The following is a 20,046-nucleotide window of genomic DNA, read 5'->3' as shown; positions in this document are numbered from 1 at the left end:
AACAGACGGGATGCGAGGATGGTGTGCTGCCTTCCTGGTGCCAGGATCCAGGATGTCACGGACAGAGTGCAGAAAATCCTCAAGGGCGAAGGTGAACATCCGGAAGTGGTAGTGCATGTCGGCACAAACGATGTCGGAAAGAAGGGGATGAATATTCTGCAGCGTGACTTTAGCGAGCTCGGAAAAATGCTGAAAAGCAGGACCTCCAGGGTTGTTATCTCCGGTTTGCTTCCAGTTCCTCGTGCTGGCGAGAGCAGGAACAGGGGATACGGGACCTGAACGTGTGGCTGAGGAACTGGTGCACGGGGCAGGGATTTAGATTCTTAGATCACTGGGATCTGTTTTGGGGTAAGGGGGAACTGTACAAAAGGGACGGGTTGCATCTTAACAGGTGTGGGACCAGCATTCTGGCAGGCAGGTTTGCCACTGCTACACGGGTGGTTTTAAACTGAATAAGGGGGGTGGGGTGTCGAATGGGCTAGTGGAGGATGGAGTTAAAGGGAAAGGGTTTCTTAAATGTGTGAGCGTAGAGACAGAGGGGTGTAAAATGAGGGTAGAAGCAATAGGTAGCAAGGTGAAAAGTAAAAGTGGCAGGCCGGAAAATCCAGGGCAAAAATCAAAAAGGGCCACTTTTCAACAAAATTGTATAAGGGGTAAGAGTGTTGTAAAAACAAGCCTGAAGGCTTTGTGTCTCAATGCAAGGAGCATTCGTAATAAGGTGGATGAGTTGAATGTGCAGATAGCTATTAATGACTATGATATAGTTGGGATCACGGAGACATGGCTCCAGGGTGACCAAGGCTGGGAGCTGAACATCCAGGGATATTCAATATTCAGGAGGGATAGAGAGAAAGGAAAAGGAGGTGGGGTAGCGTTGCTGATTAGAGAGGAGATTAACGCAATGGAAAGGAAGGACATTAGTTTGCAGGATGTGGAATCGGTATGGGTAGAGCTGCGAAACACTAAGGGGCAGAAAACGCTGGTGGGTGTTGTGTACAGGCCACCTAACAGTAGTAGTGAAGTTGGAGATGGTATCAAACAGGAAATTAGAAATGCGTGCGACAAAGGCAAAACCGTTATAATGGGTGACTTCAATCTACATATAGATTGGGTGAATCAAATTGGCAGGGGTGCTGAGGAAGAGGATTTTTTGGAATGTATGCGGGATAGTTATCTAAATCAACATGTAGAGGAACCAACGAGAGAGCAGGCTATTTTAGACTGGGTATTGAGTAATGAGGAAGGGTTAGTTAGCAGTCTTGTTGTACGTGCCCCCTTGGGCAAGAGTGACCATAATATGGTTGAGTTCTTCATTAGGATGGAGAGTGACATTGTTAATTCAGAAACAATGGTTCTGAACTTAAAGAAAGGTAACTTTGAGGGTATGAGACATGAATTGGCCAAGATTGACTGGCAATTAATTCTAAAAGGGTTGACGGTGGATATGCAATGGAAGACATTTAAAGACTGCATGGATGAACTACAAAAATTGTTCATCCCAGTTTGGCAAAAGAATAAATCAGGGAAGGTAGTGCATCCGTGGATAACAAGGGAAATCAGGGATAGTATCAAAGCGAAGGATGATGCGTACAAATTAGCCAGAAAAAGCAGCATACTGGGAGAAATTCAGAGACCAGCAGAGGAGGACAAAGGGCTTAATTAGGAAAGGAAAAATAGATTATGAAAGAAAACTGGCAGGGAACATAAAAACTGACTGCAAAAGTTTTTATAGATATGTGAAAAGAAAGAGATTAGTTAAAACAAATGTAGGTCCCTTGCAGTCAGAAACGGGTGAGTTGATCATGGGGAACAAGGATATGGCGGACCAATTGAATAACTACTTTGGTTCCGTCTTCACTAAGGAAGACATAAATAATCTGCCGGAAATAGCAGGGGACCGCGGGTCAAAGGAGTTGGAGGAATTGAGTGAAATCCAGGTTAGCCGGGAAGTGGTGTTGGGTAAATTAAATGGATTAAAGGCCGATAAATCCCCAGGGCCAGATAGGCTGCATCCCAGAGTACTTAAGGAAGTAGCTCCAGAAATAGTGGATGCATTAGTAATAATCTTTCAAAACTCTTTAGATTCTGGAGTAGTTCCTGAGGATTGGCGGGTAGCAAACGTAACCCCACTTTTTAAGAAGGGAGGGAGAGAGAAAACGGGGAATTACAGACCAGTTAGTCTAACATCGGCAGTGGGGAAACTGCTAGAGTCAGTTATTAAAGATGGGATAGCAGCACATTTGGAAAGTGGTGAAATCATTGGACAAAGTCAGCATGGATTTACAAAAGGTAAATCATGTCTGACGAATCTTATAGAATTTTTCGAGGATGTAACTAGTAGCGTGGATAGGGGAGAACCAGTGGATGTGGTGTAAGGAGACTGCAAGGTGACTTGGATAGGCTGGGTGAGTGGGCAAATGTTTGGCAGATGCAGTATAATGTGGATAAATGTGAGGTTATCCATTTTGGTGGCAAAAACAGGAAAGCAGACTATTATCTAAATGGTGGCAGACTAGGAAAAGGGGAGATGCAGCGAGACCTGGGTGTCATGGTACACCAGTCATTGAAAGTGGGCATGCAGGTGCAGCAGGCAGTGAAGAAAGCGAATGGTATGTTAGCTTTCATAGCAAAAGGATTTGAGTATAGGAGCAGGGAGGTTCTACTGCAGTTGTATAGGGTCTTGGTGAGACCACACCTGGAGTATTGCGTACAGTTTTGGTCTCCAAATCTGAGGAAGGACATTATTGCCATAGAGGGAGTGCAGAGAAGGTTCACCAGACTGATTCCTGGGATGTCAGGACTGTCTTATGAAGAAAGACTGGATAGACTTTGTTTATACTCTCTAGAATTTAGGAGATTGAGAGGGGATCTTATAGAAACTTACAAAATTCTTAAGGGGTTGGACAGGCTAGATGCAGGAAGATTGCTCCCGATGTTGGGGAAGTCCAGGACAAGGGGTCACAGCTTAAGGATAAGGGGGAAATCCTTTAAAACCGAGATGAGAAGAACTTTTTTCACACAGAGAGTGGTGAATCTCTGGAACTCCCTGCCACAGAGGGTAGTCGAGGCCAGTTCATTGGCTATATTTAAGAGGGAGTTAGATGTGGCCCTTGTGGCTAAGGGGATCAGAGGGTATGGAGAGAAGGCAGGTACGGGATACTGAGTTGGATGATCAGCCATGATCATATTGAATGGCGGTGCAGGCTCGAAGGGCCGAATGGCCTACTCCTGCACCTAATTTCTATGTTTCTATGTTTCTATCTACACTAGTCCCACCTCCCTACATTTGCCCCATATCCCTCTAAACTTATCCTATCCACGTACCTGCCTACAGGCTTCTTAAACGTTCATAGAAACATAGAAAATAGGTGCAGGGGTAGGCTATTCGGCCCTTCGAGGAGGAGGAATGGGGAGAGATAAAGGGGGGTGTGGGTGTGGGGGGGGGGGGGGGGGGGTGTGTGGGGAAGGAGGAAGGGGGGGTTTGTGGGAAGGGGGGGGTGTGTGGGGGCGGAGGGAATCCACTCAGCAGCCATTGGCCGCGGCACCACACTGCCCCTCCCGATTCCACACAGCGGCTTACCCCACTCCACACAGTGGCTTTCCCGACACCACACAGCGGCTTACCCGACTACACTCTTGCGGACTCAATTAGCACGACTTGTTTAATCAGCCCCGCCTCTGGGGCTTTATTCTCCAGCGGGTGCCGGAAGGGGCGTTATCTTCATGGTGAGACAGGTGAGTAGACCAATGCAAATCTCACGATTTTTTAAAACCGTCATAACTTTTCTCATATTTCACTGATCGGAACAAAACTTGGTGTCTTGGAGTAGGGGAGAACGGTGATTAAGGTGGCGAAAAAATTCTAGCGATATAGGGTAGCGTTTTTGCGCAAATTTAATTACAACGCCGACCGGAAGTGGTCAAGATGAGAGTTTTAGTAATAGTATAGATAGATAGATGTGTCATAGAGTAGATAGACAGAACCTTTTTCTCAGAGTGGAAAACTCAAACATTCAAATGGAGGAAAATGTAACACATGCAGTCAGAAGGGATTAATTTGAGTGGACATGTTCAGCACAAACATCGTGGGCAGAAGGGCAGGTTCCTGGGCTGTACTGTTCTGTGCTCTATATTCCTATGAATCTTTAGTTCCCAGGTTAAGGGGGGACTTGATAGAGGTCTTTAAAATGATGAGAGGGATAGACAGAGTTGACGTGGTTAAGCTTTTCCCACTGAGAGTAGGGAAGATTCAAACAAGAGGACATGACTTGAGAATTAAGGGACAGAAGTTTAGGAGTAACATGAGGGGGAACTTCTTTACTCAGAGAGTGGTAGCTGTGTGGAATGAGCTTCCAGTGGAAGTGGTGGAGGCAGGTTTGATTTTATCATTTAAAAATAAATTGGATAGTTATATGGATGGGAAAGGAATGGAGGGTTATGGTCTGAGTGCAGGTAGATGGGACTAGGGGAGAATAAGTGTTCGGCACGGACTAGAAGGGCCGAGATGGCCTGTTTCCGCGCTGTAATTGTTATATGGTTATATGGTTTAGCTCTAGCCTTTAACTAATCTGTTATAGCATTCATACTCACAATGTGTCCTCCAGATTGCAGAAACTAAAAGTAGATTGAGTTACTATACTATTGATCCCCACCATTCAATCTACAGTGTGACCCTGAATTTCTAATTGTCCCCACCTTTAATTCTCCATCTTATTTCCACTCTGTTCTCACTATTCAGCCTTCTATATTGTTCCAACAACTGCTTCTCTGATGGTTCTCTTGGTTGCCACATGACCTTTTTGCCCAGGCAAGGAGGTAGTACAGTATGTAGGAAAGTCATGCTTCCATTGCACCATTTGGTCTTGCTATCCAGTTGCTTAAGTATTATTCTGCAAGATAATGGTATGAATCTCCCCATGTACCCCACCGCTATAGAGTGTACTGACAATTTTTACTGAATGTATTAACTACTGTCTTCAGCAAATTTGCAATCAACGGTCAAAGCAGCATACCAATTTCGATCATGAAAACCAAGGTATCATACTAGATGCTCCATCTTCATTCTATATTGAGCATCCTCGGAACCAGCACCTTTTAGCCTCTAAAAATAACCAAGAGCAAACTAAATCTCTAATCAATGCTACATTTCATAACTTAAATTCCCCTGTGGTGGCCGAAAATGCATTTATACTTGGGTGTATGCAGGTGCAACTTTCATTGTCAGTATCAACAGATGACTCACCCCACATTTTGTTGAGTATGTGCAAAGTATGATATCCTTGATGGTGCATACATTTTATTCTTATTTCATAACATATGCTCATGATTTCTGGCTATATTCTATGTTCAAGGATAATATCTGACTCTAATAGTCCTCCTTTGAGTCCTCTGACCTTTAAATAAAACCACCAGTGGAGTAAGTGAAATGTTCAGAGTATTCTCTACATCTCAGAGGCAGTAGGAAATAAATCTTGACCTTTTATGGGCAATGAGCCAACAAAAATGAATAGCTGCCAGTAACCGTTTACAGCATCAGGGATTACAATTGAAATCTCCAAACACTTCTGACTCAAACTTCACACTTTTTACCAATTTACTCCGAGTGCTACGCATGCAGGTGTAAAGAAGGCAAAAGAGGATTGTTCATACCATTAATTATCACTTTAATAAAAGATCTTTTAGGACTTGCTGGAGAGACTGCAAAACAATATAAACTGCAAATAATATAAATAACGTGTAAATGTATTTTACACAACTAATTTCAATAGCTGATATACAGTAGTTGTTAATTATTTATAATAAACTGAATGTTTTTTTCAAAGATCACGCACGGGCATTTTCTGTTCCTCAATATAAAAATTCAGGGACTGGAACACCAGCACTCTTACAGTGAATCACAACTGCAAGAGAGCTGACCATAACTATGTTATGACCAGTAACTCCGATGCTTTGTCATTGGTATTGGTGCCCAAAAGGGAAACATGACAGGTAGGAAAAGTAAAATGATAAGTTAGTAGGTTCATTGGCTTGGCATAAGTGTAAATTGTCTCTAGTATGTGTAGGATAATGTTAATGTGCAGGGATCACTGGTCGGTGCGGACTCGGTGGGCCAAAGGGTCTGTATCTCTAAAAACTAAACTTGATGGGTAAGCCAAACTGAAAGAAGACCTTTTTTTTCAAGAAATCTGGCATCACAGTGAATGTCCCTTGTGAGTTACGGAAATGTTTCATTACACTCCAGTTTAATCGAACATGGAACCAACACAACACAATCAACGATGCATGCCCCTCCTGCTTGGGAACAATACATGAGACCAAAGAGGAATTATACCTCAACGCTGTCCGAGCACGACGTGAGGAGGGCTCTGACACGGGTGAACACGAGAAAAGCTGCAGGCCCCGAAGGCATCTCGGGGCAAGTACTCAAGTCCTGTGCTACGCAGCTAGCTCCAGTGCTCACTACACTATTCAACCTCTCCCTGGACAAGTCCGTGGTCCCTGCCTGCTTCAAAAAATCCATCATTGTACCGGTACCAAAAAATGCCTCCCCAGCCTGTCTGAATTACTACCGTCCGGTGGCCCTTACCTCGGTAGTCATGAAATGGTTTGAGAGGCTGGTGAAGAAACACATCTGCGCCTTCCTCCCTCGGAACATGGACCCGTTGCAGTTCGCATACCGTCCAAACAGATCCACGGATGATGCGGTCTCCCAGGTCTTGCACACCGCTCTCTCCCATCTGGACAGGCAGAAGGGGGGCTACGTGAGGATGTTGTTCATAGACTTCAGTTCAGCCTTCAACACGATAGTCCCCACCAGACTGGCCGGGAAGCTAATGGAATTGGGGCTCAACACCTCACTGTGTGCCTGGGTCCTGGACTTTCTCACCGCCAGGCCCCAGGTAGTCAAGATGGGAGGGAATACATCGAAGTCCCTCACCCTGAGCACAGGATCGCCCCAGGGTTGCGTCCTTAGCCCCCTATTGTACTCCCTGTACACACATGACTGTGTGGCTAGGTTCAGCTCCACCTCAATAATTAAGTTTGCTGATGACACTGTGGTGGTGGGCCTGATCTCAGACAACGACGAGAAGGCCTGCCGGGAGGAGGTGGCTGGTCTAGCACTCTGGTGCCAGGATAACAGCCTCCTCTTGAACTTAAAAAAAAACGAAGGAGCTGATCATGGACTTTAGGAGGGCACATCATCCGAGGACGTACACTCCATTGAGGATAAATGGGGATCCTGTGGATAGGGTGAACTGTTTTAAATATCTGGGAGTCCACATCTCCGAGGATATGACATGGGCATCACACGCCTCAGCACTCGTGAGTAAGGCAAGGCAGCGCCTTTACCACCTCAGGCAATTGAGGAAATTCAGAGTGTCTCCGAGGATCCTCCAGTGCTTCTACACAGCGGCGGTGGAAAGCATCTTGTCCGGGAACATTACCATCTGGTTTGGGAATTGCTCTGCCAAGGACAAGAAGGCTCTGCAGAGAGTAGTGCGTTCGGCCGAACGCACTATGGGAACTTCACTTGCCCCCCTGCAGGAACTATACATCAGGAGGTGCAACTCCAGAGCCAACAATATCATGAGAGACCCCTTCCACCCCTGCAACGGACTGTTCCAGCTGCTACGGTCAGGCAAACGCCTCCGTTGCCATGTGGTGAGAACGGAGAGGTTGAGAAGGAGTTTCTTCCCAGAGGCCATTCAGACTGTAAACGCCTATCTCACCAGGGACTAATTCTACTCAACGTTTTTTCCTTCCATTATTTATTATGTAAAAGAATATGTGTGTTATGATTATGTTTATAGTTTGTTTGGTTGTTTGGTTGTTTGTCTTTTAGCACAAAAGTCCGCGAGCATTGCCACTTTCATTTCACTGCACATCTCGTATGTGTATGTGGCAAATAAACTTGACTTGACTTGACTTGAACAATTTTTTGTTTGAGTTCCAACAGAAGACAACCTAATCCTTTAGTTAGAGAGGGCATAAACATGTGAAAGGCATGAACGTATGGGGAAATCTAATTGATACCACTCACAAAAGGATTCTTGAAAGTAGTCTTTCCGAAACCAACAATTTTTTAATAGCAAAACAGCGTTCTTGAACAAAGTATGATCCCTTCACCACAATCTTTTGCATTTTCCTCTCTGCAGCATTTATAATAAACAGTTTCCAAACAAGTGGGTTGATGTAGGTAGTAGGTGGGAAAATGTCTCATGTTTAAGTTCTTCTTTGAATAGTTGAAGTCAATGTACTGTCGATGTAGGCGGCACAGCAGTCCTCTGTAGATTACTGTATCCAGAGAGTTAAAAGTATGTTATTACAGCCACTGTACAATTTGTTCATTCCCAGTTGTGGGACCTGATCAAGCACCATAACAGCTACATGTAAAGATAGCTCTGTTTTTGATGTTTTATTTTGTAATTTGAAAAAAAATGGATCAGTGTGAGAATAAAATTCAGTAAATGCTGCAATTTTTTTTCTTACATCCTAAACCTGCACAGGTGATTTTGAATTTTGCTAGGTTAATAAAGTTATTGTGCATGCATAATTGATGTTTATGATCTTTATAATTGTAAATGTTTGTGAAGTTGTGGACAATAAGAAAGGCTATAAAAGGATACAGCAGGACATAGCTCAGTTGCAGATATGAGAGATAGAGCTTAATCGGAGCAAGTGTAAGGTGCTTCACTGTGGGAGATCAGATGCAAGGGGAAAGTACACAGTTAATAGCAGGATCCTTAAGGGTCTGTCCCACTTGGGCGATTTTACAGCAGACTCCACTCGACTGTCAAGTTCGCGGCACTCGCCTGAAAAACCGGGAACTGGAATGGCGAGTGTCAGAGTGGAACACACACACATACACACAAACACATCGCAAAGGCGGGGGCCAGGGCGAGCGGGGGAGTGCTGTCTAAAATTCACACGGTGCAAAGCCAAGGTGATACAGACACACACTGCGATGTACAGGAAGGTTAAGACGGTAAGTCCTTTAAAAGAGGGGGGAGGGGAGAAGGGGACAGAACGAGTGGAGACACTTTTAAGAAGCCAGACAACTTGTAATAAGCCAGAGATACAGAGCTGTGAAGTTTAGCGGGCATTTAACATTACCGGTCGGTTTTCCTTGGTTCTGAAAACTTGTGGGGTTTTTTCCCCCAATCAGCCAATGAAAATGCCTGGTCAGCAAAGGAGATTAACTAAAACTACGTACGACTAACTGGACCCCACTACAACTGCACCTACGACTACAAAAGTATCGATTTTCTCCATGGCGACCAATTTTCAACATGTTGAAAAATGTGCGGCGACCATACTGAGGCCGCGACAAGTTCCCAGAATGCGGGAACTCCTCGCGACCACGAAGGAGAATCACCAGAGACCACCAGCGAACATGTGGCGAGCACGGGGTCTCCTGCACTCGCCTAATAAGTCGCCTAAGTGGGACAGGCCCTTTAATGGCATTGATATACAATGGATTGGGGTCCCCAGCCCATCACTCCCTGAAAGTAGCAACATAATTTGATAGAGTGATAAAGAAATTGTATGTTTAAGAAGGAACTGCAAGATAGACAAAAATGCTGGAGAAACTCAGCGAGTGAGGCAGCATCTATGGAGCGAAGGAAATAGGCTATGTTTCGGGTCGAGACCCTATGGTCTGTTTGTCTTCAATGAGCAGGGCATAGAATATAAGAATGAAGAAGTTATGTCACAGCTTTATAAAACTTTGTTTAGGGCACATTTGGAGTATTGTGTGAAGTTCTAGTTGTCCCGTTACAGGAAGAATGTGGAGGGTTCGGAGTTTAGAAAGATTTTAGCCGGATGCTGCTCAGATTAGAGGGTTTAAATTATAAAGAGAGGTTGGACAAACTTGGAGAAGGGTCCCGACCCGAAACATCACCTATCCATGTTCTCCAGGGATGTTGTCTCACCCCTGTAAATACTGTTAATCCAATATTTTCTTGGACAAACTTGAATTGTTTTATTTGCAGAAGATTGAGGGGAGACCTGATAGAAGTTTATAAAATGACAAGAAACATAGACAGTCATAACCTTTTTCGATGAATTTAAGTGTCAAATACTAGTGCATATAGCTTTAAGGTGTGAGGAGGCAAGGTTAAAGAATATGTACGGGACAAACTTTTTACACACCGTTGTAGGTGCCCGGAATGCACTGCCAAGTGTGGTGGTGGAAGCAGTTGCAATAGTGGAATTGAGAGGCTTTTAGATAGGCACATGGATATGCAGCATATGGAAGCAGAAGGGTTGAGTTTAATTTGGTGACACATTGGGTCTGTTCTTATGCTGTACTATTGTGTCTATAAGTTCAATAAATGTATTACATTTGCTTCTTTTTATTCATGGTGATAATTTAATACCAACAAGTACATGTCAGGGTCAGCATCTTTGAAATAATTCTTGATTGTTTAGTTTGAAATGAATTGGTATGAAACATTGAACAAGTAACCTGTATGGTATTCAACTGATGTAACAGCATTGATAGTGATTGAGTGATCAACATGCAATTTGTGTCAAGATTGACTTCCTTTTATAATAGAATGAGCAGGGCTACATGGTGCCAGTCAGGTATTGTTGCGCTGCCGGTCCAAGTTTGACCTTATGTCTCCAACAAATGATGGTTAATTAAAAAAATATTACAACGAGAAATCTTGGTGAAGAATAATCAAAAAAAGTAAAACTTTATTTTAGATTTTATTTGAGCACATCTTTTTTATGGTTATCAAAATATTGGAGTGTAGGAAGAAATCTGCTTAACTGAGTCAAGAATCATAGAGCATAGAGCTATAAAGTACGGAAATAGCCCCTTCAGCCCAACTTGCCTATACCATCCTATTTGCCTAAGCAAGCTAGTTAATCTTGCTTGCGCTCGGCCCGTTCCTTTCCTTGTAACTGTCTAAGTATCATAATTTTAAATGTTGTAAAAGTACCTGCCTCTTCCACTGGCAACTCATTCAATGTATGCATCACCCATTCTGTTTAAAAAAAAGTTGACCGTACGGTCACTTTTAAATCTTTCCCCTCTCACTTTAAACCTACATCTGCTGGTAAAAGAATGTAGACACAGTTGAAGTAACTCAGTGGGTCATGCAGCATCAAAAGGATAGGTGACACTGGGTCAGGACCATTCTTCAGACTCCAGCACTTTGTGTTTTTTTGTGCCCAGCCTAATTAAAGTTGCCTTGCCTTCTATATATAATTAAAAGTCTAATCTTGACCACTTCCTGTTTACACTTTATATTGATTTTAGAAAAAACGCTACCATGTACGGCTGTGATTTTTGGCCATCTTACTCAGAGTCCCCCTCCACTCATCAGGTGCTGAGGATTTTTCCCATCGATTAAAAATAAAAGAGTTATTAGTATTTTAAAAATGTTGAGATTCTCTCTCCTGTCAATCACGCCATGAAGGCCACGCCCCTTCTGGTGGAAGGGGGAGGGACTATGAAACCCAGAAGTGTAGGCGTGGCTCAATCTCTGCAAGATGGAGGAGGGAGTCTTTAGTGGCCTTGCACCCTGCTTGAAGTGGTAAGAAATTGCACTTAAATTTGGTGGCCTTGCACCCGGCTTGAAATGGAATTTCAAGGAATAGCCGTGAGTCAACTGCCAGCCCACCAGCCATGAGTGAGTGAGCTGCCAGCGCAACAGGCTTGAGTGACTGAGTCGCCAGCCCAAGAATTCACAATGTCCATACTAGCCCTCTGGAAACCAGTCCCTTCAGCCCACAACACCCATACGAGCGCTCCAGAAAGCCCCCAACCCCACCCACCAACCCCACTGGACACCAATATTGGAATTGGTGGAGAGGTGTAATATTGCGTTGGGGGACCAGCCCTCCCATGTTATGCTGGGACCCAACTTAGTCTAGTCATTTTATATACCTCTGTAAGATTATCCCTCAGCCTCCTCCACATCAAGATATAGTCCTGAACTAAATGTGTTTCAAAATAATCTATTTAATTATGGGCTAATAATGGGAAAAAAGCTTATACTTAAATTCTGGAAGAACGCTCCTATACCAACATTAAATATGTGGATTTCAAATATGTTTGAAACATTACACCTGGAAGATATGAGACTCCTCCTTGCAGGCAAATCAGACCACTTCCAAACGACGTGGTCTGCATTTATCGACTTACTACAGAATAAGGTGCATCAGTACTTCAAAAAAGAAATGGTGTCAGGATCTGGTAAGGGGGGAGGAAAGAGATGAAGTTGGTATATCCCTTTTGCGCGGTTTTTATAATAGAGCGCCTTGTTTTTTTTCTCCTTTTTTTCCTTTTTCCTCCTTTCTTTTCCAGGGTCTATTTCTTAATTCTTTTCTCTAACCAATCGGTCTCTGTTTTTTTCTCTCATTGTTCACTCTTTTACACGAACACAACTTTCTTTCTCTCACTTTCTCAGCCTTCAGCCTCTCCTTATAACCCAAACTCTCTAGACCCTGTAATATCCTGGTATTTCTTTTTTTGCACGCTCTCCAGTTTAATGCCATCCTCCCCATAACAGAACAACCAGAATTGTACACATTACTCTATATATGGTCTTCAATATCTTGAGCAGCTGTAACATGACGTCCCAACTCTTGTAATCTATGCCATGTCTGATGAAGGGAAATATGCCAAACACATTCTTCACTCTGTCCACTTGTGACGCCATCTTCATGGAACTATTTACTTCTGTTGAAGTAATATGAACTATGCCTCTCTGTTCTACAACACTCCCGAGGGTCTTACCATTTACTGAGCCCTTGTTTATCCTATAAAAATGCAACACCTTGCAATAAGCTGCATTAAACTATCTGCAATTTCTTGGTTCATTGACCCAGTTAATCAGGATCCTGTTGCAATCAAATATAACTTTTTACCTGCCCAGTATACCACCAATATTATTATCATCCACAAACTTACTAACCATAATATATTCACATCCAAATAATTCCTATAATTAATGACCAACACCGGACCCAGCATTAATCCAATGTGAAAAACAACCCTCTACAACCACTCTCACTGCTCCCCCTCTAGAAATCTCCTCAAGGTATGTCTACTTTGAAGAAATTCTGCTCCTCTCTCCGACGAGAGTTCAGTGACACCTCCGCTCAGTACTTCAACTCCCCCTCCCATTCCCAACCTGTCCTTTCTGTCCTGGGCCTCGTCCATTGTCAGAGTGAAGCCCAGCGCAAATTGGAGGAACAGCAGCTCATATTTCCCTTGGGTAGTTTACACCCCAGCAGTATGAACATTGACTTCTCTAACCAGAAAGCTCTTGCTTTCTCTCTCCATCCCATTCCCAGTTCTCCCATTAGTCTTTCTGTCTCCGACTACATTTTATCTTTGTCCCGCCCCCTCCCCTGACATCAGTCTGAAGAAGGGTCCCGACCCAAAACGTCACCCATTCCTTCTCTCCAGAGATGCTGCCTCACCCAGTTACTTCAGCGTTTTGTGTCTATCCTTTACCACTCTTGCCTACCTTCAAGATAATTTTGTATCCAATTGGCTAACGTTTCAGAATATAATACCCTGTCAATGGCCTTGATAACTCCTACCTCACTGCTTTCATCAATATTCTTTGTCACCTCTTCAAAAATCTCACTTCATCTGATGAGACATGATTTTCCAAGCACAAAGCCATACTGACTATCGCTAATATATCCTTGCCTTTCCAAATACATGTCGATCCTGACTCAGAATCCACTCCAATAACTTATCCAATACTGATATAAGGCTGTAGTTCCATAGTTCTCAGGCTTTTCCTTGCAGTTTTTCTTAAATAAAGGCACAACATTAGCCATTCTCCACTCTCTGGCACCACTAGGTATCGATGATACAAGCATCTCTCTCCACAATTCCTTCTCTGGCTTGACCTTGTAGGATGCATGTGACCAGATGCCAGGAATTTATTTACCTTCATGCTTCTTAAGACCTCCAACACTTCCTCTTCTATTATGTCTTCAAATGTGAGTGACAAACAACTGGAGGCAGAAAGCTTATTTGATGAAATCTCTAAGGATCCATCCAATCAGATTTCCCATTCCCAATGTTGCACAGGCATTGCACTCAAATGAATTCATATAAATATGAAGTACTCTGATGCTCTGTCAAATATAGTATGAGTTCAGTCAAATCAAATGATAAATTAAAAGGTCAACAAAATAGAGAGAGTACAGAGGAGATTTACTAGAATGTTGCCTGAGTTTCAGCAACTAAGTTACAGAGAAAGGTTGAACAAGTTAGGGCTTTATTCTTTGGAGCGCAGAAGGTTAAAGGGGGACTTGATAGAGGTCTTTAAAATGATGAGAGGGATAGACAGAGTTGACGTGGATAAGCTTTTCCCACTGAGAGTAGGGAAGATTCAAACAAGGGGACATGACTTGAGAATTAAGGGACAGAAGTTTAGGGGTAACATGAGGGGGAACTTCTTTACTCAGAGAGTGGTGGCTGTGTGGAATGAGCTTCCGGTGAAGGTGGTGGAGGCAGGTTCGTTTTTATCATTTAAAAATAAATTGGATAGTTATATGGACGGGAAAGGAATGGAGGGTTATGGTCTGAGCGCAGGTATATGGGACTAGGGGAGAATACGTGTTCGGCACGGACTAGAAGGGTCGAGATGGCCTGTTTCCGTGCTGTAATTGTTAATCGCCCTGTATGGTTAATCGCCCTGAAACAAGCACAGACAATTAAATGGTACTATTCCAAGAGAGGTTGTGGAGGTTAGAAGGTATTCAAACAAAGGTTGTTGAGGTTAAAAGGTGTTCAGATAAAGTCAGCAATCAGCTATGAAAGGCAATATGGAAAGTCACAGAAATTGTTGATGCCATTCACTTGTTCCAACAACATTGCGAGCTGCTGCACAAAAAATACCAAGTTTCCAAAATGTTGACATAATGTCAATTTAGTAGAGCTTTATATTATTGCCTTTTATATTATTGCCTTATGCTGACAGAACTGTTAGTTTGACACACAATCAAACATGAGAATGAACATCAGTAATTTGCTAGTGGTTAACTTTCTTACAAAAGAAAAGAGAAATACATACCTTTCCATACCTCTTCCACTGAAATCACACCGGTATGTTTGTTAACTCACTGATGCAACATAGAAATATGAAAGGTGCAAGGCTGTTGCCAAAATTAATAACTGCATGCTGTCTGTTCACAGAAGGTTTGTTTGTGCACTTGGATGAGGCTCAACAATGTCACCATGTGATTTTGTTTTGTTATGTTAGTTGTGAAAAATACTAACTATAACAGTGGGGATAATTCCTGTTCTTTCTTGACGTATTCCCAATGATTCTCTTTCCATCCATCTGTTCAGCCAATTCCTACTAGCTGTCCATTTTCCTTGGTTCATATCTGATACTTCCACTTTTGACATCTCCTTAAAATCACCTTAAAACTGTGGCTTCTAGTATTTGATATTTCCATCCTGGGAAAAAATTACTCTCTACCCTGTCTCATAATTTTATGTACTTTTATTAGGTCTCTGCTCAATCTCCAGCATTCCAGAGAAAACAATCCAAATCAGCCAAACCTCTCCTTCCTTGTAGCTAATACCCTCTAATCCAGGCAGCATTCTGACCGAAGCCTCCACATCTTTAATGTAATGGGGTGACCAGAACTGCACACAATACTCCAAATGTGGCCTAACCCAGGCACGGGAATCGCTATCAAAATATTGAGGGGACCGGGTGACAGGGGGGGACACAATTTATTGGCAGCCGCGCGCACACGCGCACACTCTCACACACACACACACACACACACACACACACACACACACACACACACACACACACACACACACACACACACACACACACACACACACACACACGCGAGGCTTCGGAGGCTCAATCCAGTGCTAAATGCAGCTCAACTCTGCCTGTCTCACCAGGTTAACCTACAGCCCTGCCTGGACTGACGGGACACCAGCGCTGCTTCTCCGCGCTGGCTGCACCCTGGGCCATATTTCCCGCAAGCCCAGGTAGGGCTGTAGGTTGACCTGGCGGGACAGGCAGAGTTGAGCTGGGTTTAGCGCTGCTTCTCTGCGCTGGCTGTGGGCCTGGGGGCACAACTCCCAGTAACTGACTTCCAACATCTCTGGCCACCCCCGGGCGTGGGGGGAGGGGGCACTCGAGTAGGGACGGGACAGTGCCGGACAGCCGGGATTGATCCTGGCTGCGGATGAGGCACAGGTCTGTGCCGAGAGTGTTTTGGCACGTGTTCCTCCTCCAATTACCGCGCTGAATTACCATGTCCTGCCCCCATTGCCTGCTGACCGACGTCTCTCTCGTCCAATCAGCGCCCCCGATCAGCAGTCCCACCCACACCGTCTCGCGGAAAGCGGAGATTTCACCGGCTTTTAAAATACAGATTACAAAAAATGGGGGGGGGGGACTGTTCCCCCCCCCCCCCGGGATTTCCGCTCCTGCCCTAACCAAAGTCTCTTAAAGCTGCATCATGACCTCAACTCTTATACATTATTCCGCTTACATCCCACACTCTAAAGAGTCTAAAGACGTATAAGTTTGTGGGCCGAAGGACCTGTTCCCGCGCTATATCTCTAAACAAAACTGAACTAAACTAAACAGGGAGGATTAAGGATGCCTCTAATAGGGTAAAAACAACTATAAGTAAGATAATCAGGTCAGTAAGTGAATGGGAGCAGTTACTGAGAACACTGAATGCAGATACGTGTAGGTCACCCTCCAGCTCTTTTGTTCCTCCCAGAAGCCCAGCCTATCCAATCTGTCACCATAACTGAAGCTCTTCAATCCAGGCAATATTGTGGTGCTTCACTCCTGCAGTCTCTCCAGATACATGATTAAATATTGCTCTGGATTTGCTGCATGGATTCGTGGATTCGTTTCATTTTCTAAAGAGTCGCAGGTGGAATCGAACATTGCTCATCAGTTGAAATTGGCAGAAAACATGGAATTTGAAATAATTAAATAATGTGAGCCCCATAAAACTACAATTGACTTTGATAAATTTCATCTCATGGTTGGAGACCATTTGGATGTTAAGACAATGATGGCTCTTGCAAACATGTAGTGTTGGGAACATATAGGGAGCTCATATCACCACATGAATAGAGTCTATAACTCTGTACCTTAAGGAAACCCATAATTATCTAATATCTTCACTATTTGAGGAAAACAGGTGTCAGAGGTTATGGGGAGAAGGCAGGAGAATGGGGTTAGGAGGGAGAGATAGATCAGCCATGATTGAATGGCGGAGTAGACTTGATGAGCCGAATGGCCTAATCCTACTACTATCATGTATGACCTAATATAAATGTCATTTCCTTCTCATTTGGTAGCAAACACAGTCATTTATAGGTAATGACCGTGTTCGCTACCAAATAGGAAGGAAATTAAATTAATTTTCCTCGAATAGTGAGGATTAGTGAGATCCCTTATGCAGCAATGGACTGCAAACTGCCATATCAGGCATTGGCTAACAGACAATGATTCAAGGTTAAGATGTCTGTGATAAGGACACAGCAATACAGGCCTAGGTATGCTGCTGGAGTTTCATATGTAAAAAAATGACAATTCTGTTATACTGCTTTTGATAATGGTCTGCAGCGACTGAGCTCTTCGGAGAGCTTGAATCTGAAGCCTAGGTTTAAAGAATCGAGCTGGAACCTCTACACCTGGGATATTGGGTCTAAAGGATGAGCCCTTTTTCTCCAGTCTGCTGAAACCCCTTGGGCACATCTGCCCTGCTTTTGTTCACCAACTTCAGCTCCTGTAGTGTACCTCTGCACTCCATTGAACCACTTAAGGCCAGAGTTAGTGACTGGAGGGACGACAATTTAACTTGTCAAAATTTAATTTTGCAGCAATTCTACCCATTGTCCATGAGAGCCTCAATGATGAGATGCGACAAACTTCGCAGCGAAATGAAAAGTACTTGCACAGTTTATTGGATAGTTCAGGAGCTGTGCAAGGGGTGCTATGAAAATCTGGCTCACACAATTTCTTAATCAAATAGATGTAGCGTAATTTTAACATGGGAGATTCAGAAGGAGTGATCATGAAATCGACATGTACATTTTCTGCCCTTTATGTAACCCTTATGTATCATGTCCACTGAAGCATTGATTTCAATTTAGCATGTTGCATGAATCACCATTTTATTATGAGGTATGAAAGTAAGCGCAGAAATTAATTTACATTGCACATTAATACATGGGGCTCCAGATTAGGTATTCGGTCTTGTTTTTCTTTATTCATGCTCAAGTTCAAATGAACACCATCCCATTATATCTGGGCTATATTTATTCCTGTAGCTACTGTGTAGAAATCTATGATAACGGTGATCAGACAACATCTTTTAAAACCTTTTTTGCCTGAAATTTAAGCAGGCATTTAATTGAATAGGGTGCACAATACAAATGTTTATATGTGTCTGATTTTAAAATACTCGAGACTAAAGCAATTTTTTGATTCCACAAAATGAGGATCTAGTCCAGTAACACAACATCTTAACAGGAGATTATAATACAATCAATAGAATAACCCTCAGCTGATTAAAATTCCAAATATGGTAGAAAATAAAATGACACATGAAAAGAAAATCTGATAAAAATAATTCATTGCCTTTATCTAGTTATCGATGAATGAAATTATTTTGGATTGTTTCATACAGTACATAAATAATGTTCTTACCTTTGTAACTGGGATTTTGTCATAATGCTTACTTTGTCCACTTGATGGGCCGAATGGCCTAATTCTACTCCTTTCACTTATGACCTTATTATTCTGCAGAATTTTGTGATCATGTTTTGCAATTTACATATTTGGTACATATTTGGTACAGAAAATTATGTTCTGAAATATCATTGAATATCTTTTCCAAACTTTTTCCACCTTAACAGCATCCTTCCTATGGCAGGGTGACCTAAACAGAACTTAATACTACAAGTGTGGCCTCATCAACTTCTTGTACAACTGTTACTTAACATCCCAACTTAAATACTCAATATCCTGACTGATGAAGACCAATGTACCAAAAGTCTTCTTCATCACCCTCTCAACTCACTTGCCACTTTCAGGAAACAATGCACTTGCACTTTAGAGCTTTCCGATCTACAACACTTCCCAAGGTCCTGGCATTTACTGTGAAGGTCCTGCTTCCCAAAATGCAACATCTTTTTTGACTTTTGACTTCCCAAAATGCAACATCTCTCACTTGTCTACATTAAACTTCATTCCTCAGCCCACTAGACTAACTGCTCAATATCCTGCTGTAATTTCTGATAATCATCTTTGCTATCTATGATATCACCCATATCAAAAAATGAACCAAGGCAGTGCAAGATGCATCTATATTGTTGAAAATTTAACCTATGATTGCTCATAGTACATTCATAAATGCATTCACATGATCATACAAGACTGCATCAGCAATCTGTCGTAAGGGAAAATTTGAGTGACTCTAAGATCAATATTTACTAGTGTTATCATTCACCTTTTCAGACGATTTTCTGAATAAATTTGGTGGCAATAGAAGTCTGATTATTCCATGTCACCATGAATCAGCTTGTCATTCCGCTCCTGTTAAAAGATAGTAAACATGTCTTCCAAGACATTTCATCTTAAAGTGACTAGTTTTTTATTAAAGATTGATAGATAATTAAACGTGAAATAGGTCACAAAATTGTGGGTTATGTAAAGAGAGTGAAATACAATTCAGACATGATTAGTTGAGACTTATTTAAGCGGAAGTCCATGGAAACCTGGGAACACAGAAGTAAATGGTTTACTGGCAAGAGAAATGCAGCAGCTTATGTTAACCTTGACTGACAGTTACTTACAGTATGTATTTTGGTAACATGAACAAATGCAAATGGTAGACAAATTAGTTCCACCTACTTGGCAGAAATTATTTTGTAAGGACTGACATTAATATGAACGGATGGCATATCACGGGATACAGATCTGCAATTTCTAGATATGCTTCCCATGAATGTTGAGTATGTGAATTATGGAATGATCACTCATGTATTTTAATAATTATATT

General features: G+C 42.7%; 1 protein-coding gene and 1 long non-coding RNA gene across 2 annotated transcripts in view; one reads left to right on the top strand and one right to left on the bottom strand.

Moving 5' to 3' along the window:
- adcy2 (adenylate cyclase 2) overlaps positions 1–20,046 on the top strand; it is a 463,739-nt gene that overhangs the window by 158,405 nt on the left and 285,288 nt on the right. The window lies entirely within an intron of this gene.
- Positions 68–19,040, bottom strand: LOC116990413. Its single transcript, XR_004416538.1, has 3 exons — positions 18,946–19,040; positions 6,815–6,818; positions 68–78 (listed from the first exon to the last, which is right to left on the bottom strand). It is a non-coding gene; the product is annotated as an uncharacterized LOC116990413 (long non-coding RNA).

This window comes from Amblyraja radiata, chromosome 2, assembly GCF_010909765.2.
Source record: "Amblyraja radiata isolate CabotCenter1 chromosome 2, sAmbRad1.1.pri, whole genome shotgun sequence".
NCBI classification, from domain to species: domain Eukaryota; kingdom Metazoa; phylum Chordata; class Chondrichthyes; order Rajiformes; family Rajidae; genus Amblyraja; species Amblyraja radiata.
This window is presented reverse-complemented; position numbering and strand designations above follow the sequence as displayed.